General features: G+C 39.0%; 1 protein-coding gene across 4 annotated transcripts in view; it reads right to left on the reverse strand.

Moving 5' to 3' along the window:
* The window catches only part of LOC117902201 (putative neural-cadherin 2), a 104,508-nt gene that overhangs the window by 56,620 nt on the left and 21,184 nt on the right, over positions 1-26,704 (reverse strand). The window contains exon 1 of one of the 4 annotated variants that reach the window (XM_034813417.1): positions 12,798-12,921. The exons of the other annotated variants lie outside the window; for them this stretch is intronic. The gene's annotated coding sequence lies outside the window, so the exon portion shown is untranslated. Of the gene's footprint in view, positions 1-12,797; positions 12,922-26,704 lie in introns of those variants that run through there. 4 annotated transcript variants of the gene reach the window in all.

The raw sequence follows: 26,704 nt of genomic DNA on the forward strand, positions 1-26,704 counted from the left end.
CATAGTTTAAAATCGTTTGCAAATACGATCTATAATGATAGTTATTATCGCTCTGAGAAACCAATATATTATTTAAGTAGACTGATGAACTTCTGAACATTGAATGCAAAATATTATTAACTACTCCAACATTGTTTCCTTCAATGACACCATTATCATTTTTTCTTAGCTGTACAACAAGTCTTAAGTAAACACTTGACAGGTCTCTATATGTTTCACCATTTCCTAAGCACACGAATTCAATTGAAGAAGCACTGTCCAACGATGCTATGGGGTTGTATGAAACTTCTTCAGTTCTCAGAATAGAACTTTGTGTGGGATGTGGTTCAAACAGATCCAATTCGCTTTTCATACATTCTATATGGGTGGTCATTTTGATTTCGAAAAAATATCTTTTATGTTTAATTTCTTGGATGATTTTTTTCTTTATTGATCTCGACTGCGTATGTTTGCGTCCTTGTTTAGATGATAAATGAGCTCGTTTTTTCCTAGACCTTCCCTTTTTATTCTTTTTACCTTCACCATTTTGGAATCGTGTAAATTTATTTATTGCTTTATTTGATAGATTTTGCAGTGCAATTTTGCTTTGTTCTTGGATAATGTTTCTTAAAGGTTTTCGACCAAACTCATTTATTACAGCCTTTCCAGTTTCAGAGGCTTGATTTTTAATAGCGTTTATCCCCGAAAGGAATAGTGGTTTTATATAATTAAAAAGACCACTAAAGAAATTTCCAATTCCTCTACCTTGTTGGATAACTCTGGGTGTCACATATAGACTTCCTATATGATTTAACCCACCACCGCATTGATTTAAATAATATTGTTGATAAGATCTCGTCATGATGACTATTTCTACTCTGAACTAATTAAGATTTGTACTGTTTTATTTATAGCATTTCGATTCGTTTTCTGAAGTGTAGAGTAATAAATATTGGAACTGTTGAAGATTCAAATGGTACTTTATATCCTTTGGAATCAGTAATTAATATTGAAATTTCCTTTGGTGACCATATTTCAATAGGATAATATTCAATATTTTTGAATTGTATGAGTTGCTCTTTTCCATTGAAATATAATACTCGAAGACATCGGGGTCTCTTGTTTCCAACACATCTTGGCTTAATAATGTCAGTGTAAACAAAAATTAATCCATTTTCAAAAACTTCAGACTCAATTGATTCATTTTCATATCTAAATGTTTCCCCATTTACTAAGCTAATAACGAATTCTGTTGTTTCTGCAGACATAATCGATGAATTATTATGATTGTCTGGTGCACATTTATTAAGATATAAGTCTGTGATTCCAACTTCCCATTCGTCATTCATGTTTTCAGGAATATTTACAATGTTTGTAAATGCACACTTAACGTTATCATTAAAGACATTTAATGAATCATTACTGAGTAATGTAACGAAAAACTGTGTTGTAAATGTCATTTTTGGTTTTATGTTCTTCTCCGTTTATTAATTGTAGGAAACCCAATTAATTTTGTTTTTTCAATTTGCAAAGGTTCTCTGTTTCTAACAGATCTACTCAACTTTTCCCGTCCGCTTACGTATTTCAAGTCTTGTAATGGTTTTTGTTCACTTTTATCCCTCTTAAGTTTTGCTCTTAGTTTTTTTTTTTTTTCGGTAAGCTTTACTTTAGACACTGCTTGTATTTTTGATACTTGAGTGTCTACAAATGGAGTATCTAAAAATGATGTGTCCTTTACTTTACGTTTATTATGCGTTGACTTAAAAGTTTTTTTTCAGGCATTAAATCTTCATCGTCGCTGAGATTAGGTAAATCATGGGACTCATTATCTATTGAGAGTTCCTTTTTTGGATTAACATTATTTTTATTGTAAAGAATATCAGTTGTTGGCATTACATCAAACCCGACTGAGTCGTCTTGTGTTTGTGTTCCAGTGGTTTTAGATGATGGATGTGATGTTTTTAGACTAGGTCGTACATCCATTGTCTTATTTCTTTTTTTATTTTGATAGTAACACAATTCTTGACGTATTTTGATCCATTTATTATAGTCACTAGTTTTCTTATCATTTAAAATAGGTAAAAATGTTATATTTATTAAATCGTTTTCATTTCCACCTTTTATTAGTTTTTTTGATAAGCATTCGGACGCATTAAAATTACTTTGCTTAATTGATGCGTATTTCTAAGCATTGTTTAATATTTTTCCAAAAATCCCCGAGAGCAATGAACTGATTAGAATTGGTAAAAATCCTCCCTTTTGGATTAGAACTTTTCTCTTGGAATTGATTGAACGTTTTGGACATGAAATATAACGTAATGCATTTTTATACTTTTTGAGAGCATATAGTTGAGATTTTGATATCTTATGATTTCCTTGTAATGTGTTCAACACTATTTCCACTAATGCTTTCACCAACTCAATATCACAATTACCTATAATTGCATTTCGAAGTTTGTGGTTGGCCCTTTTGAGCACATACAATAAATGTTTGTTCGCTTTCAATCGATTTAGATTCTTTTTGTAAACCATTTTCATCAGCAAAGCAAATGGTGTACACAGAATTAAAAATATCTGTTCGAAATCTCAGGAGATCATTTATTCCCTGAGTAAGGTCAATAAGTAAATAACCATGTGGCTCATCTGTGACCTCCTTATATATTCTAAATAGCTCCTGAGAGTTCTCAGGATAAATTTGTCTTGCCAAGCATTGAAATTGCAGTTTATCTCTGGGGTTTTGAATGCAACGATGTATTTTGTGTTTAGAGAAATATCTCGCGTATGTGATGATTTATGAAAGATGTTTTGTGTAACTACTATTACAGATAAGTTCCTGTGGTGAGATCCTCTCGTGAAAAGCTCGCATACATTTTTATTAAATGCCCCCATCATCAAGTCATCTAATATTAAAAGAATGGGTTCATTCGCTTCATTTTCAATTTGTTCAGGAATTCCTTTATAGTATTCGATGTTATTGAAATTTGGCTTAGCGTGTTCCTCACCATAACACCACAGTATTCGATCAATTGAAATACTTAGCATTTCATTCCTATTGTTTATTAAATTTTCTAAAAACGTTGTCTTTCCAGACCCTGAAGGACCACAAATTAGCATTGTAAAAGGATGTATAAATTGTTTAAACATAGCTGATTTTTTTTTTAATAAGTTTTATTTATTGAAAATTTATATAATATTTTCTATCCTTTAAAACAATTTATTTAGGTTTCTCCTGATCGTTTTTTTTGTGACAGTTCTTTTCGTAATGAGTATCAGAACCGCAATAATTGCAGTAAACAAGTTCTGTGTATCCTCTGTTGCGTTGATCACTTCCAAACATACGCTTAAAGAAGTCCATTTTAAACAACTACTTTATGCAAGCGCTTATTCCATACTGGGATTTTATATTCTATACATATGTTTCACCATTACAGTATACATCATAGTTCGAATTTTCCAAGAAAACAAAAAGCTTGAATACATTATTTAGTGCACATCTAAGAGGAACTTTTTGTGAATTCTACAGTTGGTATAATAATTTGGAAATAAGGTCAGACTTTTTCCTATATCAATATCAATAATGGTATTTGTTAAATACTTAGACAAGAACTTCTTCTTAATTCCACCACGTACTATTACGGTGCTAAATCTGTTAAGTGGTGATAGTATTTCACCTAAACTTAAATACGATATTTCACCATCTGACCAGTCCAATCCATTTATGGTCTGACGGTGCATGTTCTGCTGTTTAATCATTTCATGATCCAATTCATTTAGATGATATGGTGGTTTGAAATGAAAGAAGTTTGGCGTTACTGATCCGGTTTGCATAAACGCCAATTCTTTAATAAAAAGTTGTTTATTATTCCCAAAGAGATATTGAAAATCAACTATCACGCTTGAATTCCTGTCGATCGAGTTCATGTCGGCTTAAGATTTTTTAAGAAACTGAATGAATCAGTGATATCTTTCCCCTTTATATACCACCCAATTCCGCAAGAGTTCTTAGTTTAAAAAAATCATTCAACCCTAATGGACACGCTGCAATCAAAAAGAATTAGGTCCACCAGAAAGAAGCAAGACCACGAAGTCATTTTCGGGCTCGAATATTATGTAGTACATAATTTAAAACTAAAATGCGGCTTTTCAACTACACGAAAATTCACACCAATGATCTGGATGCAACAAAGCAAAAACAATTTCATTGGACTGGACAAAGATGAATGGATGCAGTTGATTACCTACAAGGAGTATATTCAATTAAAACTTGATCAGTATGATTTCTTGATGCCTGATACAATTATAGATCATCCCCTATTGACCACTATTAAATGTAATTTTAGATTCAGAAAATCCGATAAGCAGTATGTTTTTATAATAAATCAGTTTGGAAATAAGATTGAATTTGATAGCGAGTCCTGGAGATCATTTTTAAGATTAGGTATATTTTTACAACATTTTTATGTTGGAATACGATACTTAAACAACAAATTACATTCCTGTACTATAATAATATTATTCCTAAATGTGCTGCTTTACAAAAATTTGATATTCAACTCTCTGACTTGGATGGTACTTATGATAAAAATGTTCAAATAGATTTAACGCGTTTATGCTTTGAAATTTCAAAAAAAATGTATATTCAAATAAAACGCGATGTTCTTGAGTATAATCAATCACTTTTGAATACGCAATCATCCAGAAACAATAATAAAAAATAAAAATAAAAATGAGTAAACAACAAGTTGTGAATGAAATACATAAGCCTGCCAGAAAAAACTTTATCCGACGTAAATTCGTTCAGATGGGCATTAATGATACTTGGCAAATCGACTTAGTTGAAATGATACCCTATTGTAAGGAAAATAAAGGATTTAGATATTTGCTAACCGTGATTGATACATTCTCAAAGTATGCATATGCAGCTCCCGTTAAGTCGAAAACAGCATTAGATGTGCTAAAAAAAAAAAAAAAAATATTAAAACTATCTAACCATAAACCTAAAAATATTCAATCTGATCAAGGAAAGGAGTTTTTTAATGCTTCCTTCACTGAGCTTATGAAAACAAATAACATAAACCATACCATACATATATACACACCTAAAAGCATCTATTTGCGAGCGTTTTAATAGAACATTAAAAAATCGTATGTGGAAAATGTTTAGTATGCAGGGAAATCATACCTGGATTCATAACTTGAAAGATCTAGTGAATGATTACAATAATTCATATCATCGAACCATAATGAATGCTGTAGATGTCAACAAGCAAAATGAGGAGTTTATATTGAAAACAGCTTATAATATTTGCACGGTTTTCCCTAAACATAAGTTTTCCATTGGTGATCCTGTTAGAATAAGTAAATATAAGGGTATTTTTACAAAGGGATATGAACCTAACTGGACAACCGAGGTTTTAAAATTTCAAAAGTAAAGTCTACCAGTCCAGCAACATATGAACTGGAAGACTATATGGGGGAAATGATTAAAGGATCATTTTATGAACAAGAACTTCAAAAAGTGAAAGATGAAAATGCTTTCTTAGTGGAAAAAATAATCCGACGAAAGAAGGATCAAGTTTTTGTTAAATGGTTAGGGTTTGATGAAACACATAATTCCTGGATAGATAAAAAAAGTATATTAAAATAATTGAATAGAAAGAAAACATTTTTTTATCTCGTTTTATTTTTTAATATACAAAATAGTTTAAAAACATAATATTTATAAATATTTATAATTTCAATTTTTCTATAATATATGCTCATTATTACTAGGATCTATAATATTTACAATTTCAAAGTGATTATGTGCTAACGTTGAAATATTATCGGATAATATAAATCTTTTGTCATCCTTATAATTTAGACTTATCTTATTTACAATTTCAGTGTAAATTTTATGACCTCTACTTCTGATTACTCTCTGCTGTCCATAATATGTTTTTTATGTTTAATGCATTCAATATACTGAGCATGTGATAATCTTTTAACTACCGACTTTTTTACTCCTTTAATCTTTTTGACGTTATGGTCAGTGCTATTATCTTTGGCAACTAAATAAGAGTATGCTTTCGCTTTAACCCTGCAAATGAGGTCATTATTCGACCCGCATTTTCGTCTTTCATTAATCCTAGTTCTTTGTTATTGGCCCGATTTATCCCGAAAATGTTTGACTCTTGGTAATTTGAGGTATCAAAGCGACTAGGATTGTCTTTAATTAATTGATAAAAATCTTCTTTTGATGATATAATAAATGAATCTGTATCCATGTAGAGTATTTTTGATGATGGGCATTTTATAGAATGAAAATTATAGAAATAGTCATACATTAACCATTTTGAAAGTTCTAGTACACAAACTCCAATGTATATGGGTTTATCATAGAAAATTCTTGATTTAGTGGACTCAATGGCAGCTAAATTTTCACCAAAGATTTCAACACTGTGAAAATTATGTCTAGCTATGCGTTGTCTAAACCCTGCGGAATTTTGTCTTGAATTATAATGTTTAATTAATGCGACCTCACGTCGCTTTTCTACATTCTCCATCGTTTTACCGTAGACAGCATTAACCATTAATTTATAAAAGTTTATCTCAAACTCATTCTTAGCTACTTTTCTATGGGATGTATTTAGATCAATATAGGGTTTAAGCCAACATGATTGCTTAAAAGATAATACTCGCGATATTTTTTTCTAAAATCATCCCTTGTTCTATGCATAACTGTAACTGTTTTATATGTAATATATAATTCTTTTTATCAGATAAGTCCGCTATCAATTTTGATTGTTTTCCGCCTGGAGGAATCTTGTTTTCGGGGCAGAATGGTAAACTATTATGTTTATTGTGTATAGAATCAGGATATTTCAGATCTACTTCTAAGATGTATCCTACATCCCCGCAAGCAGATATACTTAGAGCGTTGAAAGATTGAATTTCATCGTTACTTAGAAATTTGAAATTGGAATACGGAAGTGGCTGACTCATTGCCCAACCATATAAATTGTTAGCATCAATGTACGCTAGATAGTTTATAGGTTCACTAGCCCTGAATCTTTCATTTAAATATTTATTATTTGCCGTAGCTAACCGTTGAGTGCATTGAGTTAACCCTCCGCGTACTGAAGTTTTCAAAAAGTTATATATATCAGGATCACTAACTAGCTCCAATTCTATCTTTGTATATTTAAGCATTGCATCCCATGAAACAGAAGGAGCAGTAACATAATTTATTGGGTCTAACTTATATATTCGTGAGCAAATACTCCTAAAGTTTTCAAACACATCAGCAAGAATTAAAACATCGCTTTCTAAGTATAATTTCAAATAATCTCGAATACTGCAGCAATTAAATGTTCTCCAAACCTTCTGAGCAAAATTATAGTCTTCTAAACTACACTCCTCATCACTCAGTGAGTTGAAAAAAAATTCTCTCGAAGGTAGTTGGGGTTCATCAAATTTGTTAAAGCTATCTAAATATTCATATGGAAATACTCCTTTTCGCCTTAGCATATCAAATTTTTCCCCTTGATACTTGTTTTTTAAAATTTTAAAATTTGATGGATCCATATAACTAGCAAGTTTTTCTAAGCTCGAATTTAAAAATCTATTTGAATCTATGTATCTTATTTTATAATGTTGATGATTTGAAAAATCAATCTCAACAATTTGAGTTAGCGCAATGTATAACTCTTTGTTACACGGTATGGGCTTAAGTTCATCTTTTATTGATGTTACAAATAAATGAATATCATAACGAGACAAGTTATGAAAAAAAAAAAAAAAAAAAGGATCGCTTAGTTTAAATGTTTGCTTACAAACCTTATGAATAGGACCTACATATTGGCCTGTGAATTGGTTAAAAACTTCTCCCGGTCGTCAGTCGAAATGGGCTCATCACAGGCATAGCACTCTCCATGTTCCTGATAGTCCTCATCCCAAATGTTGAACTCGTAGATTGGTTTTTTAGCGGATAACCAGTACTTCTCATAAAGTCCCATGGTTTTCGATCGAAGCACTTGGCAGAATTGATCGATACAATCTGGTCCTGAAATAGCGTAAATCTTAATGTTTTAACTGTTTTACTACCTTTAGATTATGATAATATTTACCTTCATATGTCCACATCTCATTTAAATGATGATTATAGTTATGTACAACATAAAATGACACTGCACATGCCGTATGCTTCTGAGCCATAGTGGTAGATGATTTTAAGGGATCATTCAGATTCCTATGAAAACTTTCCAATACAGCTTCGATATCAGCATAAATGACCACAGGGGGAGATAGTTTTTGATGAAACTTTTTTAAAACCGTTTTGGTATTTGGAGTAGGATATTGTGCAGCAACTTTTCCGCACTCTTTATTGTCATGGGTGGTATTTGTGGTAGTATAAAATTGTAAACAATTTTCACAAAAATATGCAGAGCAATGGGATTTATTATGTTGAGAATAGCATAATTTTTTCATGCACGTTATATAGGCATAATGCATCATTTGCAAAGAGTCATTATTAATTCCTAATAGGTTGATGTGATGTCCTCGAATTCCTTTAGTCCTCACTGTTGGTCCTACTACGTTCTTTCCATTGTCATCGATTTCATACACATTTATGCTAATATTAGGATTGGATAATTCAAATCTCTTTATTCCTTTGTTTGTGATTGGAAACTCAATCCCAGAAAAATCCAGTCTCACTCCGTCATAGCAAATTATGTCTTGTCTGATGTCTATCATTCGATAATATGAAGGGTTTGTTAACTTTATCTCGCTTTTTTTTTTTTGGTTTGCAGTTGAGAATGTAGTGCTCAAGTGCCGCCTATATGCAAATGATGCTAAAATTGACCACTTGAAGCAATAATCATCTTCATTTTTAACATTTATTAATGCATTTCGAGATTTTATTTTATTGGGAGCTGGTATAAATCTATTTACAGCGATATGCTCCAATTTAATTATTGTCAGCTCAAAATATTCAAATTTTTTATTGCCCAACCTGAATCCTTCTCCTGGAATTCACTACTTAGAGTGATTAAAAGGTCAACGGCCTCATTTAGATGTTCATCAATCTCATCATCATTTGCATATATAGACTTATATGATGTCACGAAATGCTTCATCGTTTCCGATAAGGTTTCATCATCTGTTTGTTTGACATACAGTCCATATACTTTTAGATTGAACTTAGCCGACCCGTACTCACTCATACAGTAACGCACTAATTTGGTTAAGTCCGCTTTGCAATCATTATAAAATTCTTTTAAATCGAGCCGGTCACTTTTATCAGAGCGAACACGATATGATTTTAACGGAAATCGTGACTCTGTTGAAATTACGATAACATTTTCATTATCTTCGAGTTGCGCTGCTGTTGCATTCTTATGTTTCTCTGACATTATATGACGCATTTCCCTGGACGTTGGGTAACTTTCACCGCAAGTTGTACAGGTGATAGTGGTTTTTCAATAGAAGTCTCCAATCTACGACGTTTTGATGCGCCTGACGTTGATGCTTCTTGATCGCTTGACCCTTTGGTCATAAGTACTTCAAAAGCATTTAAACGGTTCGAGCATTCCCTCATAATGAGCATACCATTCTTTTTAATTTAAAGGACTTAGAGCATTGATCACACACAATTTTAGATTCCATTTTAGTTTTTTTTTTTTTTTTTTTTTTTTTTTTTGTATCACTAACCACTTGCAACCACTTTCACTATTAGAATAGGACTAAGGGATTTGTGCATCCATGAGGTTCTATTTATCTGGCACTCACTTGACCGTTGAATGAACAAAGGTTCTGTTATCTTTTCCAAACCTGTTTCAAAACCTCCCCGGCATTCTACCTAAAATCTACTTCTTCTTTTTGTGGAATCCTCTATTAGAAAAAACCATGTTGGAAACGAATCCTATGAGTCTCTTGTTAGAGTGAAATTTGCACCAAAAAAAAAAAAAAAAAACTATCCATTGAAAATAAATATTGTTTTAAATTTATATTGTATTTATTATATATTATTTGTAGAAAAATACATAAATTAATTGTATTAAACATAAATAAGAATATTATTAAAATTTCGTTTCGGCTCTTTCTACCGCAGCTATTAAATCGGCATTATCTTCGTCGCGAAGAAGTTCCTCGAATCGTTTTTGCCCCTTCGTCATTATCATCGACCAAATCGAATATACTGTCATCATCCGGGAAGTTGAATGTTTGAATTTCGTCAATCGGAGCAGCAGTCATTAGGTCATCGAGACTATCATCCCATACAATATCACTTAAGACGTTCCCTTGCATTATATATTCTTGCGTTTTAATTCCGAATATCTGCGAAAGGTCCACGGAGTCGGGCTGGGTGTCCAGATCTATAGTTGCCTCAGGTTGCGAGTTTATAAAAATAATTTCGAGGTCGTCCATCTCAGTTTAGAATCCAATAGTTTATGATAAGGCTTGTAGCTGTGAGTAGCTATTATATGGGCATGTGACTATAGGACAGTGTTAGGCATACACACACCGACAAAAGAAATGATAACGAAAGTAAACGAACAGTCTAGGGTCTAGGATGTCCTTTTACAGAGAAAAAAACCATAAAAAACGAAAAGAGATAAACGTCCCATAAATTAAATAGTGCCGCAGATTCATTTGAAAGGGACGGGATGAAACACTTGCTTGAGGGATGTTTGACCAGATTCATTTGAAAGGGGCTGGATGAAACACTTGCTTGAGGGATGTTTGAATCGTTGTAGGGACCCAAATCACATAAGCAGGGAGAGAGGATAGTTGTTTGATGCTTGTAGGTAACCAATCATATAAGCAGAGAGAGATGGATAGTTGTTTGATGGTTGCTGTCCAGGATTATTGATCATGGATTTTTGACAAAGTTAGTTCACATTTTGTCCGCTAGGGGCGCCACAAAAGTAGTAGGGATTTAGGGGATTGGTTTAGACTCGCCACAAAGTAGCATTCGATATAGGAGTGTAGTATATTTACTATAAGTCGAATTAATTAATTTTTGTCTTCTCATCCTTTATGACTCCATTCTTGTTGTGAGCTCTTACCATGCAATATTTCCATATGCTTGGCTAAATATTAGATCCAGAAAGCATTTACATATATTCACAATGTAATGTTAATAAATATCCTAAAAGTATGTATTTTAGCATGATCATGTAAGTAACAGATCCTATAAGAATTTATTTCTTAATAGGAATGTTAATGGTAGTAACGATCCTTGCTAAGCAGAATATCCCATAGCAGGCAACACTAGCGCCAAGTAGTGAGAATGCACTCGAATATCGAGATCATAAACCACTTTCACCGATGTGGAGCCCCCTGGTGAGAATTTACTCGAATATCGCGTTCATGAACCACTTTTCCGATGTGGCGCCCCTGGTGAGAATTTTACCTTGGGTACCAACCCCTAAATCCCTACTACTTTTGTGGCGCCCCTAGCGGACAAAATGTGAACTAACTTTGTCAAAAATCCATGATCAATAATCCTGGACAGCAACCATCAAACAACTATCCATCTCTCTCTGCTTATATGATTGGTTACCTGCAAGCATCAAACAACTATCTCTCTCTCCCTGCTTATGTGATTTGGGTCCCTACAACGATTCAAACATCCCTCAAGCAAGTGTTTCATCCAGCCCCTTTCAAATGAATCTGGTCAAACATCCCTCAAGCAAGTGTTTCATCCCGTCCCTTTCAAATGAATCTGCGGCACTATTTAATTTATGGGACGTTTATCTCTTTTCGTTTTTTATGGTTTTTTTTCTCTGTAAAAGGACATCCTAGACCCTAGACTGTTCGTTTACTTTCGTTATCATTTCTTTTGTCTGTGTGTATGCCTAACACTGTCCTATAGTCACATGCCCATATAATAGTGCAGTCGCTTAGAATTGTTTGAATCCCGATTTGATTGACCCGCCCGAAGGCGGACATGTTTGCCTTTCACAGTTCATTATTCACCATAGTCAAATCGTATTAGCCCAGGCCAAAGTCCATTGTTTGTTAATTTTAGGCGATTAAATGGCGCACAATGAAGTCACATGTGTTTGGCAAACACTTCTTGGGGGAAACTCAAATTAATCTTTTTGTTTTAAATGTGTTTTCAACCCAAATGTTAATTTCGATGAATTTAGCAATTTCTAATTGCCGTTCGGTATTTAATCTAATTTGATTCCGCGCACAATTGCCAGTATTTATTTTTCCATAAATTAATTAAAATTGAAATTAAATGCATATAAATATTCCGCATTGAGGCTGCCAGCCATTTCAATCCATTAAGTTTCGAGCCAAAGCACACACAGATGTTGGGCGAATTCTTTTTGAACACTTTTCGCACCTCTCCGCAACCGCAAACATTACTTAATTAATTTGCACGCACATTCCATAGATAGTTTCACGCGAGACTTTTTCAATCGTTTTCAGTTAATTGATTGCATATTCCATTGCCCAGTGAAGAGAGGTGGCCAAGAGCACAAGGGCGGGGCTGCATATTAATTAAAGCATTCGCACGAACACTTTGATTATGATAAACTGCCATTTAAGCGGCACCACACCAACAAACACACACACGCACACACATTACAGCTTTATCTGGATTCTATTTTTTAATTTAATTCGTGGCGTTATTTATTTCGATCAAAAATGATTGCCGCAAAAATGTTGTGCGCTCTATCAGCAGCGGCAGAAGGCAGCACATAAATTCTCGGCTATCATATCACATTAAAATAATTTATCTTCTTGCGTTATTTGTGGATGTTACAGCTGTGGATGTGTGACACTCCAGGACCTCTTGATTGGCCCTCATCTAACTTTACATTTTCGGTGTAATTTCTCATGAACTCAGCCACTCGCTGGCAGGACGAAGACACAAACACGCACACACACACACGGACATGTCCCAAGCACACACGGATGCCGAGAACGCGCACTCCGCCGTCAACAACTCAGAAAGTACTGACTGCCACAGCTCCCATCCATGGATGCTGGACAGCAGGATGTACAGCAGTAGCCATAACAGTAGCTCTAACAGTAGCTGTGGCAGTAGCTCTAAGAGTGGCAGTTACTGCTAAGCCCCTGCTACATGTTTCCTAATGTGATAACAAGCGGTCTCTTATGCCCCAGTGTTCAGTAGGTTAGTAGGTTGCCGTCTACCGGCCTCCCAAGGGAAATTTACTCTTGGCCAGCGAAAGCCGGCTGCTGTTAATGCTAACATAATGTTAGTTTGAAATTGGTAGCACAGCTTCTGTGGATACGATTTTTACTCAACAAGTATGCAGCAAAATTGGTTAGAATTATAGTGCCATTTTCTGCTTAAATATTTGCACAAATTTAATATCAGTTTGAAATTTATTTGTGTACCAAAAAAACAATTTACAGAAATTTATTAGTAAGAATACTGCAAACATATGCCAATGAAAAGTAGCCATATGCAGTCAATAGAATAAAAATGTACAATTTACAGAGGAAGTGTTGGAGTTTACAGGTAAATCATGGTAACTCCACTGATTTGATTTCGCAAAATAGGAAATACATTAATTTTAACAGAGGAATAACTCCCAAGGCGCTTTCTCTTCAGTTTAGTTTTACAGCAATGGCTAAGTTAACAGTTTCATGCATAATGTTAAACCGCTAACAGCATTGCTCTCTTAATTTCCCTAACATATTTTCCTGCCATTCTCTCAGTCTGTTATGCGTTTGTTAAGCTGTTTAACATTAGCAAGCATAAATCCCCGTACTGTGGCTAGCAGCAGCATTGCAGACTCTCTTAAAATGTTAAGTGCCTCAACAGCTAACATTTACGCTAAACAGTCTCTTTGGCTTCACACTAAGCAAATTCCAAGAAAAGTTAATTAAGTTATTTTGTTTCATCTAATTTTGAGTGAATCTATTTGAAGTTATTACTGTTGTTTGGTGTTATTCCATACTATTTTACGGCTAAGCTGGCGATTTAAGACTTAAAGGCTGCTGTCTGCAGGCCAAGCAGACTTGGGAAATGTCCCCCATAACTCATATGAGGGTGTATCTGTGTGTAAGTCTCTGTACGTGTGTGTAACGATTGTTGCATAATTTAAGTGCCGCACAACAACAACAACGAAATGGTAAAAAAAAAACCTGGAAAGTTGGAAAATGATTTAAGCCGCTCCGGAGTCAGAGTGCGTCCCAGTCTGCACGTGTGTTCGGGCGAGTATCTGCTTGTGTGTGGTGTGGGGTGTGGGTGTGTGCGTGCCAGGGAATCGCCATTACTTTGTATTTAATAAAACAATGTTGTCGACGCCCCAACCTGAGTGTTCTGCTGGCCTTGTCAAAGGCATTACTCGGAACCTTTTACATATATGTACAAAAAAAAGCGCATTGCTTTACAGGCTTGTTGAAAGTCAGAAGCTTTCACTTGCTGAAAGCGAAAAAACTGCGGGGAATGAAGTGCGTGTAAACCACTAAAAAACAAAAGTCAAATATCCAACTTATTTATTTAATTTACATTGTTTTTGTTGACTATTTGCATTGGGCATTGCATTGGCTTTATGAATTGGTGTAAACAAGAGCAGATGTTGCAATGTTTTTGCTTCTATTATTTTAACGTTTACTTACGCATCTCTGAATATTTACAAGGATATTCCACTTACCTGCAAAAAAAGGAGAGATAAACAGATTTAATTATGATATTCATGTTTGTCTTTCATTCAAGTAAAATATGGAGATTTTTTTTGGAAAGAAAACTGCAACGGCCTTGCAAACGGATTTATTCAGAAATTTGTCATATATTTTTTGTATCTTTACTCAAAACATCGGAGATGGTCCCCAGGCAGACGGTCTAGGGTACAGTTGTCGTATATCTTGTCCATCGATTCAACACTCTGAGCAAACCAGTTCATACCTGCCCTGAAGGCTCTGTCTAGGGCTCCAAATAATGCAAAACTAATGCTTGGCATCGCCAGCAAACTTCGAGTACTCGCGCCCAGCCATTATGATCGAACACGGCGGAGCTATGGAGCGCCGCGTGGGGGCACAAATCATTTCGTTTCGATGCGAGACACTGGCAGATATCCAGTCGGTGTATGATACATTTCCGCAATGGATTTATGGCCAGAGCAGCAGATTCATGCCCGAACCATGCAAAATATGCCTGCCGGAGTGGAGAGGGGTCGAGTCTTGGCTATGCCATTTGGCTGGCAGGCAAAACATCTTCAGTTGCTCAAGATGCAACAAAGTCCGCCTCCGAGCAGCAGTACAATGTCTGGCAGAAACCGCAGAAATGCATTACGCCCCCAAAAATGTTATGCAGAGAAGAGAAGGGAGGAGAAGGGAGGAGATGGGAGGAGAAGAGCTTAAGTTTTCGCCAATGTTTGTGGATGTTGACTAAATTCATATATAAGAGAGCGAGGGCTAATATCAAACGGAAGTGCCAAACACAGACACAAACACGCACACGCACACACACACACACACACACACACACACTGAGAGATGTCTTGCTCTCTGTTCCTGTCGCTGTCGCTGTCTCTGTCCCTGTCTCTTTTACACGCATATATCTCCATCTCTTTCGTTCCTTGGGCCATACATCTTGAGTTGGCAACATCGTTTTGGCTGCACTTGGCTTCGGTTTCCGCACACATTTGAGAAATGCATGTGGAAAATGCCAGCCAGTGACTGCATTTGTAACTGTAACCAGTTGGAAACTGCTCCAACTACTACTACTACCTCTCCCTCCCCCTCTCTGCGGGTGTGTGCGTGTTTGTGTGTGCATATGTGTATGTGTTGGCTAAGCGGCGCATTTCCTGGCCTGGCCCATCAACTAAATAGCATTCATTTACGTTGATTTATGCTGACTAACAAAAGAGTCTGAGGAAAGAGAAGCCTGAAACTGGAAATTGTAGCCATGGCCATGGATGTGGCTGGGAGCTGGAAGCATACTTTTTGTGGGAAAATTTATGCCTCCAAAATGACACTTTAAAGCTGCAATAAAAAGCCCGTCTCTTCGGTGTGCCCGTTTTAAGGTTATTTATTGTTGCAAGTCAGCGATGTAATTACTTTTTGCACACGCACAAGATGAGGGACTGCTTGTACTCCCCACTTCGTAGGTCAAATGCCAACGGCTGCATCTTTGTCAATTGCCAACTGCAATTGATAAATTGGCAATGGAACTGCTCTGCTGCCCCTTGCTGGAAGCACCTCCCCACGGAGCGACTACCCATCTAGTTCTTTTAGCTGGAGCTTCTTTTCTGTCACTGACAGTTCAATGTGCGCACTGATGCGCAAATATCAACTCCAATACACACTCGCAGGACGCGCAGGACGGCCAGTCCCCTTCCCCCTCTCCCCTTTCCCCAACCAGACCACACTCGGTTTTTGCCCATTTTCACTGCGCTTTTTATGTCAGTTCGTGACCGAGTTGCAGTTGCTTTGAACTATTTTTCTTTTATCCTGAATTTTCCTTCTTCTTTGCTTTTGCTTTCGATTTTTATTATTTTTTTTTGTCTTTTTGGGTGTTACTTGAAATTGAATTAGTGGCATTGGCAGTTGGGTTTCCTAATCTTCGAATGGTTTTGCGGGCTGCCAAGTAATGGATGTGATAATTTGTTAAGGAACCTGCCAGCTCTCTTCCAGACTTGGTTTTATGTAGGACACACATCCAGTTCATTAAAAGTAACAGCTTGAATGAAATTCTCAGATTTAAGAGGGTGTAAAGTTGGGCAACGAATATCTGAAATGCATCCGACAGGGGGTCATACCTTTGATCCATATCGGAAAGTACACAATGTGCCCTGCAACCTGTTCCATTGTTATTAACAAACAAATTCGATGGAGGAGGAAAAACTCTTTATTTGGAAGGCAATATACACGGAGACCTGCATGCGGACCTCAAGCCACAAAAGTGCGCATATAAAAGATCTCATAAATTGAAATAAATAAGGAAAATAACCATTTCTCCAACACACACGCACACACACACACGCAGACTGCAATAAACACTGAGGGGGAATGGGGTAGCAGCAAAACCCCCATCTTCAGCCAGTGCAGACCTTGGCTGTAATATTCATAACTCTTTTCAAATGTGGTCAAGTGCTGCTGTCCCTTTGGCTGGCTCTGGCTCTGGCTCTGCCTCTGGTGGGGTTTCGTGTTGGTTCGCATGTGCTGTGGCCAGAGCCAAAACCAGAACGATTCGACAGCTTTTGATATCGTCCTGTCCCTGAACAATCCTCAGGCCTTCCCTCTCTCTCTCTCTCTCTCCCTTGGTCTCTCTTGAAAAGCAATAACCACAGTTGACTGGGCTTTGAATCTAAGCCTGGCCGACACGACCTGACTTGATTTTGAGAGCTGAGAAGGTTGGAACATTTTATTAAAAACGAGATGAACGATAGATGGACATGGAATATAGTCCGAAAATTGCCACAACAAGATGCATTTCTCGCATCCTTCTCTGGCAATTGTAAAAATGAAGTCCCAGTCCTTTACCCCCTTCCGCATGCACTCTCCTCCCCCCCCTTTGTACTGGTATTTTTATTACATTTTATCACCCAGCCAACCACCTACATATGTACATAACATATCCTTGGGTACATTTGCCTTTTCTTCTGTTGCATTGTCTGGCGATTTATGGATTTTATTTGGCCACTTTTTACTCTTGTTGGCATTTGTCGCCTTTTGTATATTGTTAGCTTATTGCACACTGCGCTCCAGCAGTACACGGACGTGCGTGTTGTGTTATGTCGTGCTGGGGCTATCTTTTGTCGCACATTCACTCGAATATATGCATGTACATATATTTATTTATATGAATTGAAATGGCTGCATTGCTCTGGCACTTCCAGAGATGTGGGAGGGCGTTTATGCGTTGGTGACAATTGCCTGGCCATGAAATGGGAACTTTATGACTACATCAGCGCCCAGAGAAATGTGTTATGAAATTAAGAATATTTTGGTTTGAGAGGCGAGTTCTGAGAAGGAACAAATAATTGGATGACAAAGGATTTATTAGGAGTTTGGCATTCCAATTTCGAATGCCGTGATTAGTGCCTTGACTCTGACGTCTGTTATTCACAGAGAGATAAAACCAGTACCCTCCCCTTGTCTGGCAACCTCTTTGACCTTATTAACCCACTTGAAAGTTGGCTGAGACCCAAAACAAATCTACCATCAGTTAAATTCTAATTAAATTCACACTTTGGTTGCCATTTGCTGTAAGCATTCCACTTTATTCCCTCTCAGACATATGTTCTCTGTCTGTTTTGGGTCAGCCAGGAGTCGACCATTTTGTGTGCAACCACAATGACAAAGAAGAATGCGACGGGGGGAAGGCGAATCCTTTTTAATGAAACCGCACACGATTCGGGGCACGGTTTTAGTTGGGGCATAAAATGAACGGCAGGACAGACCCACTATAAACGAGGCATTACGAAAACAATGATAAGATCCTCGAAAGTAATTACAACACATATTAAGTATTTATGAAACAATAAAACGTTTAAGCACGAGGACACACCCTAAACCGACGGCGGCCCACAATCCTTCGATAAAGTAAAGCCAAAGAAACAATAATTTTCAGATTCAACTTTAAAAAAAGTTTCACTTAAGCATGAGGCGAGGGGACGAAGGAAGTCGAGTGACTTAGGCCCAGGCCGCATACAAAACTGAGTGTAAACGGAAATAAAATGCTACAAAATAATAAAATGTTGTCTTGCGCGCCCGGTGCCCTCGTAAAAAGTCCTGATATAAACAACAGAAAAAGTAAGGAAAAGGGGCTGGGCTCGCAGTCCCCTACAAGGAGATGTTTTGCGGAAAATGGCGCCAAAAAAAAAGAGACAAAAGAAAAAGGAAAGTCGCTCCGTGGGACACGAATCATTGAATACCCTTACCCATAAATAGTTGCCAAAACTTGGCGAGGAGCTTGTGTAGATATTTCTTCAGCTGCCCATCAGATGGGGAATATTCAAAACAAACCTTTGAGGACAAGTTCTTCAATCTCTACTACAAAATATTACCTGAGCCCCTGTTGGAAGGGCATAACAAAATTGTACTGCCTGGCACTGGGAGCCAAAAAATAATTCCCAAACAATAAAAAAGGGAACAAAACTTGTACGAGTATTGTATTTTGTGTTCAACTACACCTAAAATGTTGTCTCTTTTAACGGAAAATTTCTGTGGGTGTGTGTGTGTGTGTGTGTTGGCCTTGTCAGACGATTAGTGCAGGACTTTTGAAAGTTTCTGCGGTTTGGTTAGAGTGTCGTGGGGGGGAGGCAGAGTAAAGGAACACTTGAAGCTCCGCCACGGACTGTCCCTTTAACGATGCCGCGACGAGAAAACTTTTGTGCAAATAGTTTATGGTTATTGCAGTTGCAAATACATGTGTAGATACTTATGTATGGCACTGTCGGGCTAACAAAAACTTGCACAAAGTGAGCTCGAATGGGCTTAAATGATTTTAATTGTTATTGTGAGCATTAATTGCTTTGTGCTTTTGCGGAGCATCGTCCCAAAACTTTTAGTTGCTGGCAGTAAATTGAGTGTAATTTGTCAAAGTTAGGAATTCTGTTGGAATAAATATACAAAAATATATTTTCTGCGGTTGCACAGTCAACATTTGAATGTGATTTATGTGTATATATTTCTCAGATTTTTTGCGTGGAGAAAGCTTTATAAATTCTAGGATTAATTGGAACCCCAATGCAAAGCCAAAGCCAAACCAAACGAAAACCCTTTCACTCGAACCTTGCTAATTAGCTTCAAAGGATGGTGCCCAACCGAAAAAGATTACCTGCATGTGAGCACAAGCAAATATATTTTTATTTGAAGCATGCCGAAATTAATAAAAACCCATTTCATTTTATGCTGCAAATATGTTACCCAAAGCACGGGCTGGGCTGCCGAAAAAGTGTACAAAACTCAAAGAGGAGCACCAGACAATACGCACGGCATAATGAGAGTCATCTCTTCTCCCGGTAAGAACTCGCAAGTGAAATACGATAATTATGCGACATTTGGCAGTTTGGCAGGAAGGCAGGCAGAACCCAGCAGAACGACAACGAGGACTACACACAGTAGGCAGTGGGCGAGGCAAAGGCACGCAAAGGACTTAATGGCTGTGGAGAAATGCGTTCCCTGGTAGAGCGAGAAAGCGAAAGTAAAAAAGGGTTACAGCGTTTGGATAAAACGAACCCGAAACAGCCCGAAAACGGCGGAAATTACAAGAGCCGCCAGTTGGCGGTGGAACCCAGAAAAAACCAAAAATGGAACATGGAACCGAGGACCTCAAATGCAAAATGAAATCGAATGCGCGCTGGGGTAAAAATGTGTCAAGGGTGTGTGGCACTCTGGCAGTGTGGGATTAACATTAATGTTAGGGTGGGGGGTGTGCGTGTGTGCGTGCGTGTGTGTGTGCTTGGGAATGCGTCTGGATTGTGTGGGTTCAAGTTTTTCCCCAAAACTCGTTAGTATGCGCAACGAGACGAAAAATCAACATTTTCTATTTTGATTATATTTTTACCACTGTGCCAGAGGAACAGTTTTCCAGTTCGTTTCGGCACCCGTTAGCTATTAAATGGCATATTGAGTTTCCTTGCGTTCGTTAGCCATCGGGGAACTGTGTGAAAGGAATGTAAGAATTTGTATTGTCAAGGTTCTGCTTTGTTCACTCTGATTGTAAAGCTGTAAAGCTCCTAGTACTAGTACTATGATAATAGGTATCCACTCGCCGAACCGAATCATCTAAACTCCATCCCCTCCTGCAATGAAAAACCTAACCAGGCATATTTAATAATCATTTAAATGAGCAAAGTTTGGGAGACCGAAAATAAAAGTTTCGGGCCTCAGTGCCGACATATCCGAATGTATTCCATAACGTTTAGCTTGGCATGCGGAATTTCCCTTGAACAAAGTTCGGATAGTTACACTTTCACCTCGAGGCAAACGAGACGTAGACGTCGACCCCTCATAAAACTGAAAGCTCTGCCTGTGGCTGCCGTATGGCGAATCATCGTAAACATTGTCCCAACAACCCATACCCTCGCATATGCATGCATCCTCCTGTTATGACAGACAAATTTCAGTTAATGGCCGGAGCCATAAAATGGATTTAAAGCCATTTTTTGTGGTCTACTAAAAATCTGCTGACCCAAAAGCCAAATTAATGACGAAGCTTAAGACCCCCAGAACCAGCCACAAATTGCTCAACATTTCAGATTTTTTTCCATCATTTTTTTGTAATTTATAAATACTGGAATTAAGGCTGGGTGAACCTCAAGGCGATAAAATGCAAATTCAATAACGAAATCCAGCAGAAAAAACAGAAAAGACAAGTGAACGCTTTAGTTTTGTTCGTTTGAGTGAAGGATCTTAATAGCCTTGTCTACCTTTTTGAACAGTCGCCTCGAAGGATGTTTGTCATGCATTTTTGTGGGTCAAATCGTTCGCCTGTTGGGCATGCCTACTGCGATTTCTAGTCCACTTTTGAGGCAAAGTCACTCAGACCGAAGGCAGGAAGGAAGACTGGAAGCTGGAAGGTGGCTTTCGCTTTTGTGGCCGGCCTGTGTCCGCTTGTCTGTGTAGAGGAGGGCACACAGTGGCATCCTGAGGATTTGCAGGAAGGCTTCTCTTTGCCTTTCCTCTGCTGGGAGTGAGTGGGCAATGCCTTTGTTTGGCCAACGAGCCGCAAAAATAATTGCCAGGGCTACAATTTCAGTCGTTTGTAGTACAGTTCATATTTGCCCCTCAGGCAAGAGCTTGAGGAGCATTGCTGTGGCCCGGCTCCTGGTGTCAGTTTGCCTAACTCAGTTTGGAAAACATTTTTCGGCTCTGCATTAGGAGTAAATTATTTTAGGTGGTGGTATGATAATAATAAGCCATTATCCACCATAATCACGGAGCAGTCGAGAGCAGAGAGCAGAGCGGAAACTTGGCTTAAGCTCCACTCAAATCTGACCGCACAAAGGTAAAAGTAGGTGCTGGATGTTGGTGCTTGGAGTAGAACTTGTTCCCCAGCACAGAATCACTTTGCGCATATTATTAATTCATGAATTTACTTTCAAGTTGGCTTCTGCATCGCCGCGGGCCGCTAGGGAACGCTGGGGAACAGTGAGTGGGGAAAGTTTTACCCTGGCATTTCTTTGCTGTCACTTGCATTGGATTCGGCTTTTGGCTTCTGGCTTCCAGCTTCTGTGTTCTGTATTCTGGGCTCTAGCTTGCCGGCTTACTCTGGCCCCCCCCCGAATGCATATGCATAAGTGAGAAGGAGGTGGAGCTGAAGCCTGGGCCAAAGGTTGGTTGGTTGAGTGACAGGCCAAAGACTCGGTTTGCTTGTGGCACACGCTGCGTATGCGCAATCTGCTAAGCAAGTCCTTGTCTCAAAAGCATACGAGTCTTAGCGTAATACCACCTAAGCGTATTACCCGCCAACTTGTGACTTCTGCACCAGCCAAAGTCAACCATTAACCCAAGAGCATGGCATCGCATCGCATCGCATCCGAGCATGCATGGTAAATAATTTAATAAGTGATTTACGAGATGCACATCGAGTGACTTAAGTCGGGCTTTTAGTCGGCATGCCTACGCCCACAGATGCTTGGATGCCCCAGCAGAGAGGAAGCAAAGAATAATTGATGATGCCGGGCAGCGCGAATTGTTCTGGATCACAGTTTCTGCACAGCTTGATTATTGGTCGAGGTCTGACTGGTTGGCTCTGCCTTTAATTAATATGCAGAAAGTTTCTTGGCATTTGCCAGATGGCCGCAAGAGATTTAAATATTTCATTGAAATAGTTAAAGTTTCCACTCGATGATGGTTGTGACATCGTCTAATGAATGGAAATTATTGCCAAGGATTTTGAAACGCAATTCAAAGCCTGTGGTATTCATTGGAGGTAAGGGATGTATTCATAGTGTCTGTCAAATGTGCTTAACTTCAATTAATATTAAATATCAGGCATTTCCATTGCATATATTGTGACATTCTACACATAATCTCCAGTTCGAAGCTTCAACAATATTACCATTGCCATCTCCAAAATGAAGTATTTCCCTTGTCCCCATATCACACACACACACACAGACAGGGCAATGTTTGAGCTTAAACTTAGTTCTCAAAATATTTGCCATTTTCTGGGAGGATGCAAAAAAGCCAAAGGCTAAAGAAAAACCAAAACAGAAAGGAATAAAACCGAAGAAATTGCATTTACGCGGTTCGTTAGACCAACAAACAAAGAAACGAAACGAAACGAAAAGAAACTGAGGAGAACGACTCAAAGGCCAAAAACCGACGGGGTTTTGCATGCTGTGTGTGGCAGAGGCTGGCGGCTAGGGGGCGTGGCTGCTGCTTGGCCAAAAGCACAAAATTGCAGGCCAAACATTTTCTAGTGGTGGCGGCTGCAGTAGCAGCAGCAGCTCCAGCAGCAGCAGCAGCTCCAGAATTATGCTACAAATTTATGAGACGACATAAATTTTGCAAAGTTTGTTCTAGCAACACACACACACACACAGGCATCACTCTCTCTCTCTCTCTGTCTCTTTCTCTTTTTCCATGTGTGTGTGTGTGGTGTTTTGCATATGTGTGAGTGTTTGCTGCAAGTGGAAAAACAAACCCAAATATCTAAAGCACACAAAAAGCACAGTGGCAGTGGCACTGGCTGTGGCCATAGGGCCATAGGACCTTCCTCCTTCAACACACACAGCTGGGGGTCGAGTCGGGTCGAAACGGACCGGGTCTGGGGCCCCGGCTGTATGATGAATGTCATGCGGTGAAATTTTAAGCCATCAACCGACTGTGGCGGCGCTGCATAAGGCAGGCGGAGGCATTCGTGGCAGAGGAGTGGCATAAACCATCGCCTCGTCATTCCAAAAAATTGAAAAATGCACGCAACTGTTTTGAAGGTTGCCCTTGCCCTGTGTCTCTGTGTTGCTAGCGGATTTTACATGTACAATTTTTCGCTTTCCTCCAGCCCATTCAACTGTACGTCTCTCATTCTCTGTCTGTCTCTCTCTCTTTGAGTCTCTAACGGATCTGACAGGCAGCGAGCAGCGAGCGGCGAGCAGCGAGCAGCGACCTCCAAGCATACCAAATAGACAGGCATGTAAATTACTGCCACATGTGCGTTAGTGGCAGCCGGCTGCTGCTGCCACGGCTATCAACATTATCCCACTGACCCGAAATGGTGGAAATTTATATGTACAGATGCACTTCCCATTAAGTGGGGGTGGGGCTGGGTGGCACGGTGGCGTGCAGTATTGCGGCAGTGCCTGTCAAGTGTTGCTACAAGTGGCATTGGATTTTCCGCTCTCTCTCTTCTTTTTTGTACCTCTTTAAACAGCAAACATGGCGGTCCCACTGGCAAAACACTAAATGGAGGGGATCCAAAAGGTATGCAAATGGTTTTTCTGTTTGTCTTTCCCCTGGAAGTGATAGGATAAAGAGGGAGGATGTGCTCGTGGGTTGGGTAAGAATGTGTGTTGCATTTTATTTGCTTCTTTGTTCAAGAATGAATCGGTTTTTTCAGTCGCTGTAGCTATTTCTGGCCGTCTATCAATCATTTATCTATTGACATCTACTTTCACCTTTTGGTTCATTCATTGCCACACAGCTGAGAGTACTTAATGAGTGCTTAATACACCCAGGGACGGCTTGCAGGAGTTATTCCGAGCAAAGCACTCACCCCAAGGAGCCTCTAAAATTTGATTTTTTGTTCACTGCTGCTGCTGCTGAACCACAGCCGACACGTCCGCTCTTCTGGTCGTGTGGTGGTCGCCAATGACAGGAGAATCTCCAATTCAGAGCAACAAAACTTTGCCTTTGCTTTTGCTTTCTCTGCCTGCACAAATTGCTGGCGTGCTGGAGCAGGAGCAGGACCAGGAGCCACACGTCACATGCATAAATGCAATTTTTATCCCTCAGCTGGAGCAGAACTTCGTATGCCACACGCTGCTCCGAAAACCCTGCCATTCCCGCCACCTATGAATGTCATTCCGGAGGCAAAGACAGTGCAACAGTTTATGCTGCTGCTGCTGCTGCTGCTTCTACTGCTGCTCGTAGTTTGGTGGCACTGCAGCTGAAGTTACTGTCATGTCAGCTCTGGCCAAGTGGAACGATATTTCAGCTCAATGTGTGCGTGTGTGCCTGTGTGTGTGTGCTGGCTGGGGACATGGCTTTTATGTCTATAATTTCTGCAACGAGGCATGTATGCTCTTGTTGTTATTGCTGTCAACATGCTGTCCACCAACAAGAGCACAGATCCAAACAGAACATGCACTGGAGGCTGCAGTTGGGATGAGTTGGGACTCGGATGAGGATGGGATGCTGCTGCTGGGATGAGGTTGTTCTCTGTTTCGGCTGCGATCACTTATCCCCGAACAGCAGGAGCAGGAGCAGGAGCTGGAGCACGAACAGCGACAACACTGTCAACGATTACTGGCAACATAAAACACATTTAACATGCCATAAACTCTCCAGTGCAGGGCGAACATTAAAACCAGCCGTGGCCCCATATCGAGATGCAATGCGAATGTGGTTTTTGGAAGCTCATGCCTCAGAGTAGGGGCGCATAATTGAAAAGTTAATTTCGGAGCGGTCTAAAATTCAATTAACTCTGCGGAGAGTCGTTCGTCATTGGGGGTTTTGCACAGGAAATATAACAGGAAAGTCCGACAGAATGAGTGCAGAAATAGGAGCCTTTGGGGCGGGCTGTCAATACGGGAAACCAGTTCATTAGCATGGGCATGATGTGGTTGGGATATGATGGTTAGGCTGCGGTATACGGATGACCATATATGTTGCCGGTAGAATGTGCTAAGCCCTGGCTATGACAATGGGACGCCACGTGTGTGTGCAACTATTTCAAAACCTGGACAAAGAATCGTTCAATAGCAACTGCAGAGCTGGAGGAGTAGGTGGAGGGGGAGTGGGAGTGGGCGTCCTGTCGAATGCATTAACATGTTGCAGGGTCTGTCAGCAGGACTCCTGGCGACATTAAATGCCATTGGCAGTGCATGAGGCTGAGCTGAGACAATGCCGAACCTAAAATGACAGCAGCCCAAAGCCAACGAAGATAAATGCCAATGGGAAGGTCTATGGGCTGCCCTCACTCTTATGAATGATGGCGGGAGTGATGCGTCGTTGGCCTGCAGCAGGGTTTGGGTTGCCACCCCCTTTCCCGTCAGGGTTGCCAGGGTTCATTTGAGTGACACACTAACTGCATGACTGAGTGCGTTACATAAATGCCCCCGACGGAGGCACTCGTCTCTGCTGCGCTTCAAATGAATTGTTGTTGATTCGTCTCACTCCCCCCTCCCTGTCACACACACACACACACACACTGACAAATGGCGTATGTATAGAATATTTCTAGGAACTGCGTCGCGGTTTATGCAACAGTAAATTGAAATAAAAGATGCACTCCCACGGACATTAGCTTGGAAAAATTTGTGTACTTATGTGTCTGTTCGTGGTGCAGTGAACTCTGCGTCACGACTTTTAAAGTTCGCACTCGTCAGATCGATTGTCTTCGAAGACATTCATTTGTGACATCTTTTGCATGCTAAACAGGAACAAATTTCAAAGATTTTCGCTCGTTGACGTCGCTGCTGGCGGCCTTGGCAAAGAGGGAAAAACTTCTCAGTGCTTAGGAAAACGTGAGAAACGTGCTGGAAAACTATTTGAGTGCCACACTTTTTCTTACTTAACTACGGGAATAATAATAATAATAATAAAAATAATAATGAGGTGCATAAAAGGCCACGTGTTG

Source organism: Drosophila subobscura, chromosome U (assembly GCF_008121235.1).
Source record: "Drosophila subobscura isolate 14011-0131.10 chromosome U, UCBerk_Dsub_1.0, whole genome shotgun sequence".
Classification (NCBI taxonomy): domain Eukaryota; kingdom Metazoa; phylum Arthropoda; class Insecta; order Diptera; family Drosophilidae; genus Drosophila; species Drosophila subobscura.